Source organism: Musca domestica, unplaced genomic scaffold (assembly GCF_030504385.1).
Source record: "Musca domestica strain aabys unplaced genomic scaffold, Musca_domestica.polishedcontigs.V.1.1 30, whole genome shotgun sequence".
NCBI lineage: Eukaryota > Metazoa > Arthropoda > Insecta > Diptera > Muscidae > Musca > Musca domestica.
Window position 1 is genome coordinate 7,417,342 of NW_026712300.1, and position 14,686 is coordinate 7,432,027.

Sequence of the window (14,686 nt, forward strand, 5' to 3'; positions counted from 1 at the left end):
CAACGATATTCAGGGAAATATATCAAATACAGCTCAGAAATATCTTTGCCAAATTTTATCGAGATCGGTTCCGATTTGGATCTAGCTCCCATATATATTTTTATCCGATTTCAAATTAATTGTGCACCAAATGGGCAATACAAGTCCGAATTAAAAAGATACAAATGCTTCGGCTTATTTAGTCCTTTGAACTTTAACTTATAATTATAATCATAGCGTGTATGATTGAATTCTCCCATAAAAACTTTTAATTGTTATGCGCAGCTCTACTAAATTAGCAAAGTGGTGTAGGGTATCATAAAGTCGGCCCCGGCCGACTGCGAAGACCTGGACCTGCATAGAAAATTTGCTGTCACTGGCTGTAGCATCCAATTCGAACTTCAAATACGACATCCCACACAATTTCGATGGGTATTGTACCTAAACTCGTTAACATACCGAATATAGGGAGGTTATGATATATGGGGCCATCAAAATAACGTATATAGGGAGTTATCGTTATATCGGGGCTGTGCGAAGACCTGGATCTACATAGACAATTTGTTGTCAAAGACTGTAGCATCCAATTCGAACTTTAAATACGACATCACAAAAAATTTCGGTGGGTATTGTACACAAACTTGTCAACATTTAGGGACGTACTGATATATGGGGCCTATACGAAGACCTTGACCTGCATAGACAATTTTCTGTCTTAGGCGGTAGTATCCATTACGAACTTCAAGTACTAAATTTCAAACAATTCCGGTGAATAATGTCGCTTAAATCATCAAAATACCGAATATCGGGAGGCACCGTTGTATGGGGGCTATACGACCACCGTTGTATGGGGGCTAAACGACCATTTTCTATCTTAGGATGTAGTATCGATTACGAACTTTAATTACCAAATATCGGGTGGTGCCGTTATATGAGGTCTAGCTGAAGCCGTGATCCTGAATAGACAATTTTTTTCTTAGGCTGCAGTATCCATTACGAACTTCAAGTACTAAATTTTAAACAACTCCGATAAATAAAGTCGCTAAAACCATCAAAATACCGAATACAGGGAGGTACCATTATATGGGGGCTTTACCAAAACGTGGACCTTCATGGCCCATTTAAAATACCAAAAGTCCTGCAACATAATTTACATTTGAGTAAAATGTTATCAACCTACTTTATTTCGCTCGGAAGCTAGAGTTATTTCCACTGACGGACACACATCGCTAAGTCGACATAGAATTTTATCCTGATCAAGAATATGTATACTTTGTGGGGTTTATGTATATATCGAGGTGTTACAAACGGAATGTCAAACTTAATATACCCTCCATACCATGGTGTAGAGTATAAAAATCCTAAAACAAAACGTGGGAGAAAATATTGAGTTTTAATCAGGTACGCAGTACATTAATAGAATATTTGATGGCATAACATAAAACTTTCAATTTCAATCAAAGCAAGTTTGCGGAAACACATTTTGAAAATTCGTATTAAACAGGAGAAAATTACATACCATTTTAATAATATGAAAGGGCTATGCAGAGGTATTGTATATATATTTATTTATATTACACAAAAAGTTCTCTGAAATTCCGAAAATCTGTTCCAAAAAGGGTCAAAAAGTACAAAGAAAAATTAAACATGTTACTATCCTCCAAAATCTATTAAAAAATGTGTAAAGCTTCGAAACATGTCGATCCCAATCAAATCGATCAAAATTTGGTATGCAGAGTTGTCTCAATATTTTTGAGTTTCAAATGTATGTATTTTAGATATAATAAAGCTAATTTTGTTTTTATTAATTATATTGGGATTTAAATGAATGCTTTCTATATTTACACCTCTGTTTAGTGATATATTTTCTACACCCATTATATTTCTTATATGGCGCAATGTTCATATTTTCTTACGACTCCTCGATTGTTTCCACTGATCTGAATATCGGAGATTCCTGACTCAACAAGTGTTTGCATTCTTGTACGGCATCCCGAAGGTATTTTGGTTTTGCAAAATCGATGGGCTTTTTCCCATAACTGTGGATTTAACTGCTGTTGACGAGATAGAAGAGGACCTGACTAAAACTTTAGTTAATAACCTAAAAATTTCATATAATTTAAATAGGGGGCCGAACTTTGAATACGCTTCATCATTTGGAACGAATTTGGAAATTAAAAACAAGTTCGGCCGGGCCGAACTTTGAATATACTCCACCATTTGGAACGAATTTGGAAATTTTCAGAAAATAAAATCATTAAAACATTCTGTTAAAATTTTAAAAATACCAACAATACCAAATATAGCTGTTATATTGAGGTGTATACGATGTGGGCCTACATAGACATGGTTTGTCATAAGCCATTACCATATTCAAATTCGTAACTTGAAATAAACGGTGAATAATGTTGCCGTTATATCGGAGCTGTGCGAAGACCTGGACCTGCATAGACAATTTTCCGTCACAGGCTGTAGCATCCATTTCGAACTTCAAATACCACACCTCAAACAATTTCGGTGAGTATTGTACATAAAATCGTCAAAATGCCGAATATAGGGATGTACTGATATATGGGGCCTATACGAAGACCTGAACCAGCATAGAAAATTTTCTGTCTTAGGGTGTAGTATCCAATTCGAATTTCAAATACCAAATTTGAAACAATTCCTGTAAATAATGTCGCTAAAATCATCGAAATACCGAATATAGGGGGGTACCGTTATATGCGGGCTATATGAAAACGTGGACAAACATGGCCCATTTACGAACTTAACCTGCATACTGGAAAACTAAACATGTGTGCAAAATGTTAGCCATCTCTCTCAATTCATTCGAAAGATAGCGTGATTACAACAGACAGACGGACATGGCTAAATCGTCTTAGAATTTTACGCTGATCAAGAATATATATACTTTGTTGGGTCTGACATGAGTATTTCGAGGAGTTACAAACGGAATGACAAAGTTAATATACCCTCCATAGTATGTCGGAGGGTATAAAAATGTGACAAAATGGATATGGTCGATGCATGTTTTGGCATAGTCCCCATATAACCTACCTCCCGAATAAGGGTTATTTGTCCAATTCTTGTCACATTTCTACACCAGATTGTAATGTTATTTTACATTTTACGTTCTAAGGAGCTAAAAAATAATCTTACTGAAAATTATTTGGAACAGCCCGCCATTAGGTAGAGTCCCCTGTAAGGTACCTCCGAAAATAGAAGTTTTTTTATACAAATCAAGTCCAAATTTTATTATTTTTTGTAAAAAAAAAAATAAAATAACAATTTAATGTAAAATTAAATCAAAGTTAAATTTTGCACAAATAATTAGTTTGACTTAAGGACGAATGTGATTGAAATTGGATATAACCGGTCAAAATTTAGGTATATCTCCCATTATATTCATTCAGTTTGCCTTATATTGTGCACCAAACTTGTAATATCAGCCCAAATAGTATAGAATATACGTACGACCAGATTGGACCTGAAAATAAGTATGCCAAATTTGATCGAAATCGGTTCAGACACATATATAGCTCCCATATATATTGTTCTTCCGATTTGTTATTTTTGTCCTCCACAGCCGTAATATGCACTCTGTAACAACGATATTTGGGGAAATATATCAAATATAACTTAGAAATACACTTTCTAAATTTTATCGAGATCTGTTAATATTTGGATATGGCTCAAATATATATCTTCGACCGATTTGCCTTTTATTGTGCACCAAACGTGTAATATTAGCCCAAATAAAATTTAGATATAGCTCTCATATATATCTATCCGATTTCAAGTTAATTGTGCACCAAATGGATAACACAAGCCCGAATTGAAAAGGCGCAAATGCCTCGACAAATTTAATAGAAATCGATTCAGAGGAGGATATTCCTCCCATATATTAATTCCTTTGGACTTTTAATTATTACTATAATCATAGTTGGTATGATTTAATTCTCACAAATTCACCATTAAAACCTTTATTTGTTATGTGACGCTCTACAAAATATGCAAAGTGGTGTAGGGTATCATGAAGTCGGCCCCGCCCGACTTTAAGACTTTCTTTACTGGTTATTTTTTGGTAACGTTCGCTGCCCCTTTATAAAAGGGTCAGAGCTCAGAAGAAGACGGTTAATAAGATCTGTGGTTGTTAAAACACGAGAATTTTTTCGGGTATGATTTAGTCGAAACTTGGAAGATAGTGCCATGGATATAAATTTGTTAACTCTTTAGCAGTTTCCAGTGCAAAGGCCTTAAATTTTTCGACATAAATATTATACCCAGAAGACAATGCTTGTAACAATATTGAACACCTGTCAATTACATCTTTGTCAATCCCTAACAATAAAAACATATTCCATATCACTAGCACCATAGAACTGACAAAATTGCAGCGAAGTCACTTCAGTATATTGGGCATAACGTACACATCTGACAAAATCTGAAAGTTAAATTAGCACTTTTAGAATCTTAGGCCATTACTAATAACGTGAAAAAATCACATTGGAGGATTCAGGGGGGAAAACAATTAAAACTTTAACTGAAATCCAATTTTATTTTCAAAATTAATCTTAAAGGCAACTCAGAACACTCACATCCTCTATATAATACACACATACTAAACACAAAAAATTACTGCACTAAAAATAAGTTAATACCTTGCTTTTCAATAATAATTTGTAATTTGCTTTTCAATAAAGATTTGTAATTTTAAAATGTATTTAATTTTGTAATACAGTTCTATTTTTACTCCACATTTTCTTTGATCCCACTGAAAAAACAACTAACTACATTTTCTCTATTTTGATGCCATTTTTGAAGTGGGCCCTTAGAATGAAGCCAAGATTATTATGTTTTCTAAAAGCTTAACCGCTTAAGAGTTCATTTGTACACATTTGACAATAAATATCTGATTTTCATTTTTTGAATTTTGGCCAATGGCAGCGACCACTATGCACTATGGGGGATAACTCAAAAAATTTAATTTTATTTTAGGTCATTGATTCCTTAATTTTCGATGGACCAATGTAAATGAGAATAGAATCCAATCTCCTTCTTGGATTGCCAACTCTATTTGACTCGACTGGAGCAATGTTTAGTAAGAAAGGAATACAACCTCTTCGCTTGTTTGTAGATTCAAATCTCGATCGATAAAAAGCCACAGAGGCAAACTAAAAAAAAAAATACAATATATATTGTAACAAGTAAAAAAGCTGTAAGTTCGGCCGGGCTGAACTTTGAATACCCTCCACCATTTGAAACGAATTTGGCAATTCTCAAAAACAATAAAATCCGTTAAAAATTCTGTTAAAATCTTAGAAATACCGAATGTAGCCTTATATTAGGGCCAATACGACGACATGGACCTGCATATGTAACGTTTGCCATACAATATTCAAATGCGAAACTTAGAATAAGTTAAAAAACAGTTAAATCTGCCGAACTTTGAAAAAAATCCGTTAAAATTTTCGTTAAAATTTTAAAAATACCGAATATAGCCGTTATATTGGGGTCTATACGACGTGGACCTACATAGGCTTTGTTTGTCATAAGCCATTGCTATATTCAAATTAGAAACTTCAAATAAAAGGTGAATAATTTAGCGTAAATCATCAAAATACCGTATATATAGAGGTACCGGTTTATCGGAGCGACACAAAGACCTGGACCTGCATAGACAAATTTCTGTCCCAGGCTGTAGCACTCTTTACGAAGTTCAAATACGACATCTCAAACAATTTCGATGAATATTATACCTAAAATTGTCAAAATACCGAATATAGGGAGGTACTGATTTTTGGGCCTATACGAAGACCTGGACCTAAGTAGACCATTTTCTGTCATGAAAACAATTCCGGTGAAAAATGGCGCTAAAATCATCAAAATACCGAATATCGTGAAGCACCTTTATATGGGGGCTATACGAAGACTGGACCTGCACAGACAATTTCCGGTCATAGGATGTAGTATTCATTACGAATTAAAATACCAATTTTGAAGCAATTCCGGTGAAAAATGTCGCTAAAATTATAAAAATACCGAATATTGTGAGGTACCTTTATATGGGGACTATACGAAATCATGGACCTGTACAGACAATTTCCCACTATAAGCTATAGTACCCACTACGAACTTTAAATACAAAAATTGAAACGATTCCGGTTAATAATGTCGCTAAAATCATCAAAATGCGGAATATCGGGAGGTACCTTTATATGTATATGCAAAGTTCCACCAACAAGTACCAATTTTTAGACAATTCCATGAAAAAATGTGCAAAAATCATCAAAATACCGAATATCGGGAGATACCCTTATATGGAATCTATACCAAAGCGTCGACCTATACATGCAATGTTTCGCCGCACGAACTAAGATCCATTATGACCTACAAATAAAAATTTTCAGACAAACCCGTGAAAAAGTGTGGCAAAAATCATCAAAATACCGAATATAGGGAAGGCCGTTGTATGGGGACTGTACCAAAACGTGGACCGATATATCTCATTTTCAACACCAACCATCCTAGGCATCATACAATTTATTTTGCTAAATGTTGACGCTCTACGTCAAATAATGTGGGCTGTATCGTAATTTCAACAGACAGACGGACATCGTTAAACCGTCCATTCCAAGGTGGAGGGTATAAAAATGCAATTTGGAAAAGAGGACATCAAAAGTCCCAACTACAAAAAAAAACACAAAATTTAAAATAATATAAGAAAACATATAAAAAAGCGGTAAGTTCGCCCGGGTCGAACTTTGAATCACCTCAACCATTTGGAACGAATTTGGCAATTCTCAAAAACAATATAATCCGTTGGAAATTCTGTTAAAATCTTAAAAACATTGAATGTAGCTGTTACATTAGGGTCTATACGACGACATAGACCTGCATAGGTATTGTCATAAGCCATTACAATATTCAAATGCGAAACTTAAAAAATCGGTTATAATGTCGATAAAATCAAAATACCGAATATCGGTAGGTATATATGGGGGCTATACGAAGACGTGGACCTGCACAGACAATTTTCTGTTCTAGGCTGTAGTATCTATTACGAACTTTAAATACCAAATTTGAATAAATTCGCTAAAATAATCAAAACACCGAATATCGGGAGGTACCTTTATATTAGGGCTCGCGAAGAGGTGGACCTGCACAGACAATGTTCTGTTCTAGGCTGTAGTATCTATTACGAACTTTAAATACAAAATTTGAAACAATTCCTGTAAATAATGTCGCTAAAATCATCCAAATACCGAATATCGGGAGTACCGTTATATAGGGGCTATACGAAGACGTGAACAAAGGAACATGGCTTATTTTCTGTCTTAGGCTGTAGTAAATTTGAAACGATTCCGGTAAATAATGTCGCTAAAATCATCAAAATACCGAATATCGGAGGGTAGCGTTATATGGGGGCTATACGAAGACGTGGACCTACATAGCCCATTTTCAATACCAAAAGTTCTGCAGACATAATACACATTTGAGTAAATTTTTATCAACTTACGTATTTCGTTCGGAAGCTAGAGTGATTTCCACAGACGGACACACAAGCGGACATTGATGAATCGACATAGAATTTGATGCTGATCAAGAATATACACATTTTGGGGGGTCTAAAATGTATATTTCGAGGTGTTACAAACGGAATGACTAACTTAATATTCTGTCCATGCTATGGAGGAGGGTATAAGAACATTAAGTTCGGCCGGACCGAACTTGTAATACCCTTCGCCTTAGGGTAGAGAAAACGCTAGAACAAATTATGACCCGCAAATACCAATTTTTAGACATATTCATGGGAAAATGTGGCAAAAATCATCAAACTGCCGAATATCGGGAGGTACCTCAATATAGGGCTTTACAAAACCATTATGACCAAAAATGCCAATTTTTAGACAATTCCATGAAAAAATGTGGCAAAATCATCAAAATACCGAATATCGGAAGGTACAATTTTATAGCTATACCAAAGCGTCGAAAAATCATCAACATACCGAATATAGGGAAGGCCGTTATATGGGGACTATACTAAAACGTGGACCGATATATCTCATTTTCAATACCAACCATCCTAGAAATAATACAAATTATTCTGCTAAAAGTTGACGCTCCACGTCTTAGAATTTTATGCTGATTATGAATATATATACATTATGGGGTCTACGACGAATATTTAGGGATGTTACAAACGGAATGACAAAGTTAATATACCCTATTTTCCAAGGTGGATTGTATAAAAATGCAATGCAATATACGAAGACGTGGACCTGCACAGACAATTTTCTTTCTTAGGCTATAGCATCCATTACGAACTTCACATACCAAATTTGAAACTATTCCGGTGAAAAATGTCGCTAAGATCATCCAAATACCGAATATCGGGAGTACCGCTATATGGGGGTTATACGAAGCCGTGGATCTGCATTGCATATTTCCTGTCTGAGGCATTAGTATCCATTACGAACTTCAACTACCAATTTAGAAACAATTCCGGTAAATATTGTCGTTAAAATCATCAAAATACCGAATATCGGGAGTACCGTAATATGGGGGCTATACGAAGACGTGGACTTACATGTCTTATTTTCTGTCTTAGGCTGTAACATCCATTACGAACTTCAAATACCAATTTTGAAATAATTCCGGTAAATAATGTCGCTAAAATCATCCAAATACCGAATATCGGGAGGTACCGTTATATGGGGCCTATACCAAAGCGTGGACCTATACATGCAAAAATTCGCCACCGGAGCTAGAACCCATTATGATCAAAAATAATGTCGCTAAAATCATCCAAATACCGAATATCGGGAGGTACCGTTATATGGGGCCTATACCAAAGCGTGGACCTATACATGCAAAAATTCGCCACCGGAGCTAGAACCCATTATGATCAAAAATGCCAATGTGGAAAAAATCATCAAAATACCGAATATAGGGAAGGCCGTTATATGGGGACTATACTAAAACGTGGACCGATATATCTCATTTTCAATACAAACCATCCTAGACATAATACAAATTATTCTCCTAAATGTTAACGCTCTACGTCAAATAATGTGGGCTGTATCGTGATTTCAACAGACAGACGGACATCGTTAAATCGTCTTAGAATTTTATGCTGATTATGGATGTATACATTATGGGGTCTACGACGAATATTTAGGGATGTTACACACGGAATAATAAAGTTAATATACCCCCATTTCCAATTGCAAAAAATGCAATTTCGAGGACATCCAATGTCCCAACTACAAAAAAAAAACAAGTTAAAAAGTAGTAGGTTCGGCCGGGCCGAACTTTGAATAACCTCCACCATTTGGAACGAATTTGGAAATTTTCAGAAAATAAAATCATTAAAACATTCTGTTAAAATTTTAAAAATACCAAATATAGCCGTTATAGTGAGGTGCATACGACGTGGGTCTTCATAGGCATTGTTTGCCATAAGCCATTACCATATTCAAATTCGAAACTTGAAATAAACGGTGATTTATGTAGCTAAAATCATAAGAATATCGTATATAGGGAAGTACCGTTATATCGGATCTGTGCGAAGACCTGGACCTGCATAGACAATTTTCTGTCAAAGGCTGTAGCATCCATTACGAACTTCAAATACCACATCTCAAACAATTTCGGTGGGTACTGTACCTAAAATCGTCAAAATACCGAATATAGGGATGTACTGATATATGGGGCCTATACGAAGACCTGGACCAGTATAGATAATTTTCTGTCTTAGGGTGTAGTATCCCATTTGAACTTTAAATACCAAATTTGAAACAATTCCGGTGAATAATGTCGCTAAAATCATCAAAATACCGAACATAGAGGGGTACCAAATTTCTGTTTCAGGCTGTAGTATCCAAATACAAAATTTGAAACAATTCCGGTGAATAAATTCGCTAAAATCATCAAAATACCGAATATCGGGAGGTACCGTTATATTGGGTCTCTACCGATACGCGTACCTGCACAGACAATTTTCTGTCTTAGGCTGTAGTATCCATTATGAACTTCAAATACCAAATTTGAAACAATTCCGGTGAAGAAATTCGCTAAAATCATCCAAATACCGAATATCGAGAGGTACCGTTATATGGGGGCTATACGAAGACGTGGACCTGCACCGTTAATTTTCTGTCTTAGGCTGTAGTATCCATTACGAACTTCAAATACCAAATAAGAAACAATTCCGGTGAAAAATGTCGTTAAATCATCAAAATACCTAATATCGGGATGTACAGTTATATATTCGTTCGGAAGCTAGCGTGACTTCCACAGACGGATAGACGGACGGACATCGCTAAATCGACATAGAATTTTAAGCTGATGAAGAATATATATACTTAGTGGGGTCTAAAATATGTGTTTCGAGGTGTTACAAACGGAATGACAAACCCTCAATACTATAGTGGAGGGTATAAAAAGTCTAGAAGACACACGTAAAGAAATATAAAGAAAGCTAAAGTTGATAAAAACAAGTAAAAATGCTGTGAGTTCGGCCGGGCCGAACTTTGAGCACCCTCCACCATTTGGTAGAAATTTGGCAAATTTTCAAAAAAAAAAAAAAAAATCCGTTAAAAATTCTGTTAAAATCTTAAATATAAGGTCCATACGACGACGTGGACCTGCATAAGCAACTTTGTCACAAGGTATTACAATATTGAAATGCGAAACATGAAAATAATTGTTTATAATGTAACTAAAATCATCAAAATAAAAGGAGGTACCATGGGGGTTATAAGACGTGGAGCTGCACAGACAATTTTCTGGCATAGGCTGTAGTATCCATTACGAACATCAAATACCAAATTTGAAACAATTCCGGTAAATAATGTCGCTAAAATCACAAAATACCGAATATCGGGCCTACCGTTATATGTGGGCTATACGAAGACGTGGACCTGCAAAGACAATTTTCCGTCATAGGCTGTAGTATCCGTTACGAAATTAAAATAACAAATTTGAAACAATTCCGGTAAATAATGTCCCTAAAAAATCAAAATACCGAATATCGGGAGGTACCGTTTTATGGGGGCTCTGCGAAGACGTGGAGCTGCACAGACATTTTTTTGTCTTAGGCTGTTGTTTAATTTCAGACTTAATTTTCATTAAATTGCGTTAATATTACATATTTGTAACACGGGTGATTTTTCTCCTCCTTAGGTAATGTCTACTACCTCTTAATACGACTTTGTACTTCGAACATAATGGAATAGGTAAGGACATTTCCAAAGGAGTGACGTTTTCTAAAAGCCACCTGTTTAAGTTGGCCTTCAACTTCCCGAGTCCAGCCAATCACGGATGCTGATTGACACAATGGGTATCTCCTCGGCAAACTTCCTTCGGAGGAGAACGTAGAGCGCAGATGCCACCGGGCGGTGGTTGTTGTTGGTTAGCTCACTTTGATACATACGAGACTCTGCTTTCATTGGAAATAATTGTAAATGTAGTAGTAGTAACCGACAATGATCCTCGGCGATCACTGCGATCCTCTACGATTGCAAGAACCTCTGCGTTCACTTGTCGTTTAGTTGTTGAAGTGTACTTTTCTCGCGCTCTAACACCTCGTTCACGGTTATACTAAGCAGGCCTCTGACGCCGTCCCAAATTACTAAGGTAATTTTGTTGTATTAGAAAAGAAAAATACATCAATAAAGAATGAAATCTATATAGAATTATTACTAATAATCTCTTGTGTTTCATTTCTTTGCTATTTATTTTCACCATTACCTCACGCGCGAATCACCGCACCTGCACCTCTAACCATCGCATAATAACTCTGGGGAGTTCTCGTTGTTGTTGTTGCCGCTGTCTGCCATTCCTCCACTCCCCTGAGTTAAACACCACCTTTACAGTATTCTACCGACTCTACGAGTACTGACAAGCATAGGATTACGTCCTTCTGCTAAAAACCCTTTGTACGTAGGTAATCTTGTTCCATGAACAACCACCCTATAAAAATATACAGTCCACTACTCTAGTTGGAAAAAATGTTAATCAATTTTGTTTTTATTTTTCTCCAATTTCTTTATTTTCATTTTGCTATGCAAACATTGGTCCGATCGACCCGGATTTTACAATCTTTCTCTTGTCTTCACGAGGAAAAACAACGAAGAAACGACAGGAAAAACATTGGATTCTACGATCCATCTATTTCCCTCACCGAGGATACGACTTCGTCGTCAACAACAACAATGAGATCACCGATCACCACCATCACCTCTAATAAAACTCGATTACATTTTTATTAAACCGCCACAACAAAGGTACATATGTACACAGTGAATTACGTTCAAAGTAACATTGAAATTGTTGTGTTAACAAAACAAAACCAAGCCTTCGGTCGTTTTTAACAAGTTTTTATGTCCGCCCGTCTTCTATGAGATTGCCGTCGGCATTTATAATAACAACAAAACAGTGTCAAAGTGATTTTTGTTTCCAACAAAACACACATTCACAACCACAATTACAGAATTACATATTTTTCCATTGCCTTCAATTCTTCTCTTCTTTTCACATATTTCTTTTATATATATAACTAGCTGAACCCGGCGCGCTTCGCTACTCCGTTAGCTTTTATATGCATTCAAAATTTTATATATGAGTATCTGTTGGTTACAAAAATAAATAAAACGAACTCAAAAATTAATACTTAAATGAATACTTTTGAGCATAAAGAAATAGCTCTGTCTTTCAATGTTTGAACATGCCAGGAACAGCCGACCAATGTATAAGCAGGGACATGCTAAATTTAGTCTGCATACACGAAAGGTTTGTCCTTCGGATTTATTAACTTCATAGCAAATGCCAAGCGGTCAGGAAACTGCAATCTTTTGAAGTTCAGAGGCATTTCTGTTACAATTAGAGAATTAGAGGTAGCAACATACTTCCCCGTAATAATCATACCCCCAATTAAATTGTTAAGTAGTCCATAGTATAGAGGGTATATTAAGTTTGTCATTACGTTTGTAACACCTCGAAATATAATTTTAGACACCACAAGTATATGTCTTCTTGATCAGCATAAAATTCTGTGTCGATTTAGCGATGTCCATCCGTCTGTCAGTCTGTGGAAATCACTCTAACTTCCGAACGAAATTAAGTAGGTTGATAAAATTTTACTCAAATGTATATTATGTCTCAGAACTTTTGGTGCTTTTTTTTTTGTACCAAATCTAGTTACTCATGCCGAATTTATCTGGAATTGGATATACGTATCGTGTTTGGTGCATCAAATATGTGAAATCGGCCGAAAATATATATGGGAGCCATACCCAGTATAATTTGACATACTTATTTTCGGATCAGAATCCAGTCACACATTCTAAATTTCGTTGCAGTCGAACATACATATCGTGTTTGGTGCATCAAATAAACGAAATCGGTCGAAAATATATGGGAGCTATATCCAAACCTCAACCGATTTGAATATAATTTGAGAAATTTATTTTTGTACCAAATTTAGTCACTCATGCCGAATTTATCTGGAATCAGATATACGTATCGTGTTTGGTGCATCAAATATGTGACATCGGGCGAAAATATATATGGGAGCCATATCCAAATCTGAACCGATGAACTTTTAATACCCTCCACCATTTCTGTTAAAATTTTAAAAATACCGAATGCTTATATGACGACGTGCATAGGCAACTTTTGTCATAAGTTATTACAATATTTAAATGCGAAACTTTAAGAAAAATCAGTTTTTATTGTAGCTAAAATCATCAAATACCGAATGAACCTGCACAGACAATTTTCTGGCATGGGCTGAAGTATCCATTACGAACTTCACATCCGAAATTTGAAACAATCCCGGTAAACAATGTCGCTAAAATCATCAAAATACCGAATATGGGGGGGTACGGTATATGGGGGCTATATGAAGACGTGGACCTATATGGCCCATTTTCTGGTTTATGCTGTAGTATCTATTACGAACTTCAAATACAAAATTTGAAACAATTCCGGAGAATAATGTTGATAAAATCATCAAAAATACCGAATATCGGGAGGTACCGTTATATGGGGGCTATACGAAGACGTGGACCTGCAAAGACAATTTTCTGTCGTAGGCTGTGGTATCTATTACGAACTTCAAGTACTAAATTTCAAACAATTCCGGTCAATAATGTCGCTAAAATCATCAGAATACCGAATATCCGGAGTTACCATTATTTGCGGACTATACTAAAGCTTGGACTTACAAAGACAATTTTCTGGCATATTCTGTAGTACCCATTACAAATTGCAAATACTAACTCGAAACCATTAGGAAGGATAATTTCGCTAAAATCAAAATACCGAATATCGGGAGGTACCGTTATATGGGGGCTATATGAAAACGTGGACCTACGTGGCCCATTTACAAACTTAACCTGCTTATTGGCAAAATCAACATGTGTCCAAAATTTTAGAATTCTATCTCAATTCGTTCGAAAGATAGCGTGATTGCAAATGACGGCCAGACAGACAGACAGGCATGGCTAAAACGACTTAGAATTGTATGCTGACCAAGAATATATATACTTTGTTGGGTCTAACACGAGTATTTCGAGGAGTTACAAACGGAATTACAAAGTTAATATACCCTCCATAGTATGGTGGAGGGTATAAAGACACTGGCTGAGTCATGAATCTTCACTATTCAGCCAGATTAGTGGAAACAATCAAGAAATCG

At 35.8% G+C, this 14,686-nt stretch overlaps 1 long non-coding RNA gene across 1 annotated transcript; it reads left to right on the plus strand.

Annotated features, from left to right (window-relative positions):
* The first annotated feature begins 1,442 nt into the window (after positions 1 to 1,442).
* On the plus strand, positions 1,443 to 11,617 carry LOC131803503 (uncharacterized). Its single transcript, XR_009342620.1, has 3 exons — positions 1,443 to 1,529; positions 2,286 to 2,496; positions 11,170 to 11,617. It is a non-coding gene; the product is annotated as an uncharacterized LOC131803503 (long non-coding RNA).
* Positions 11,618 to 14,686: the final 3,069 nt, after the last annotated feature.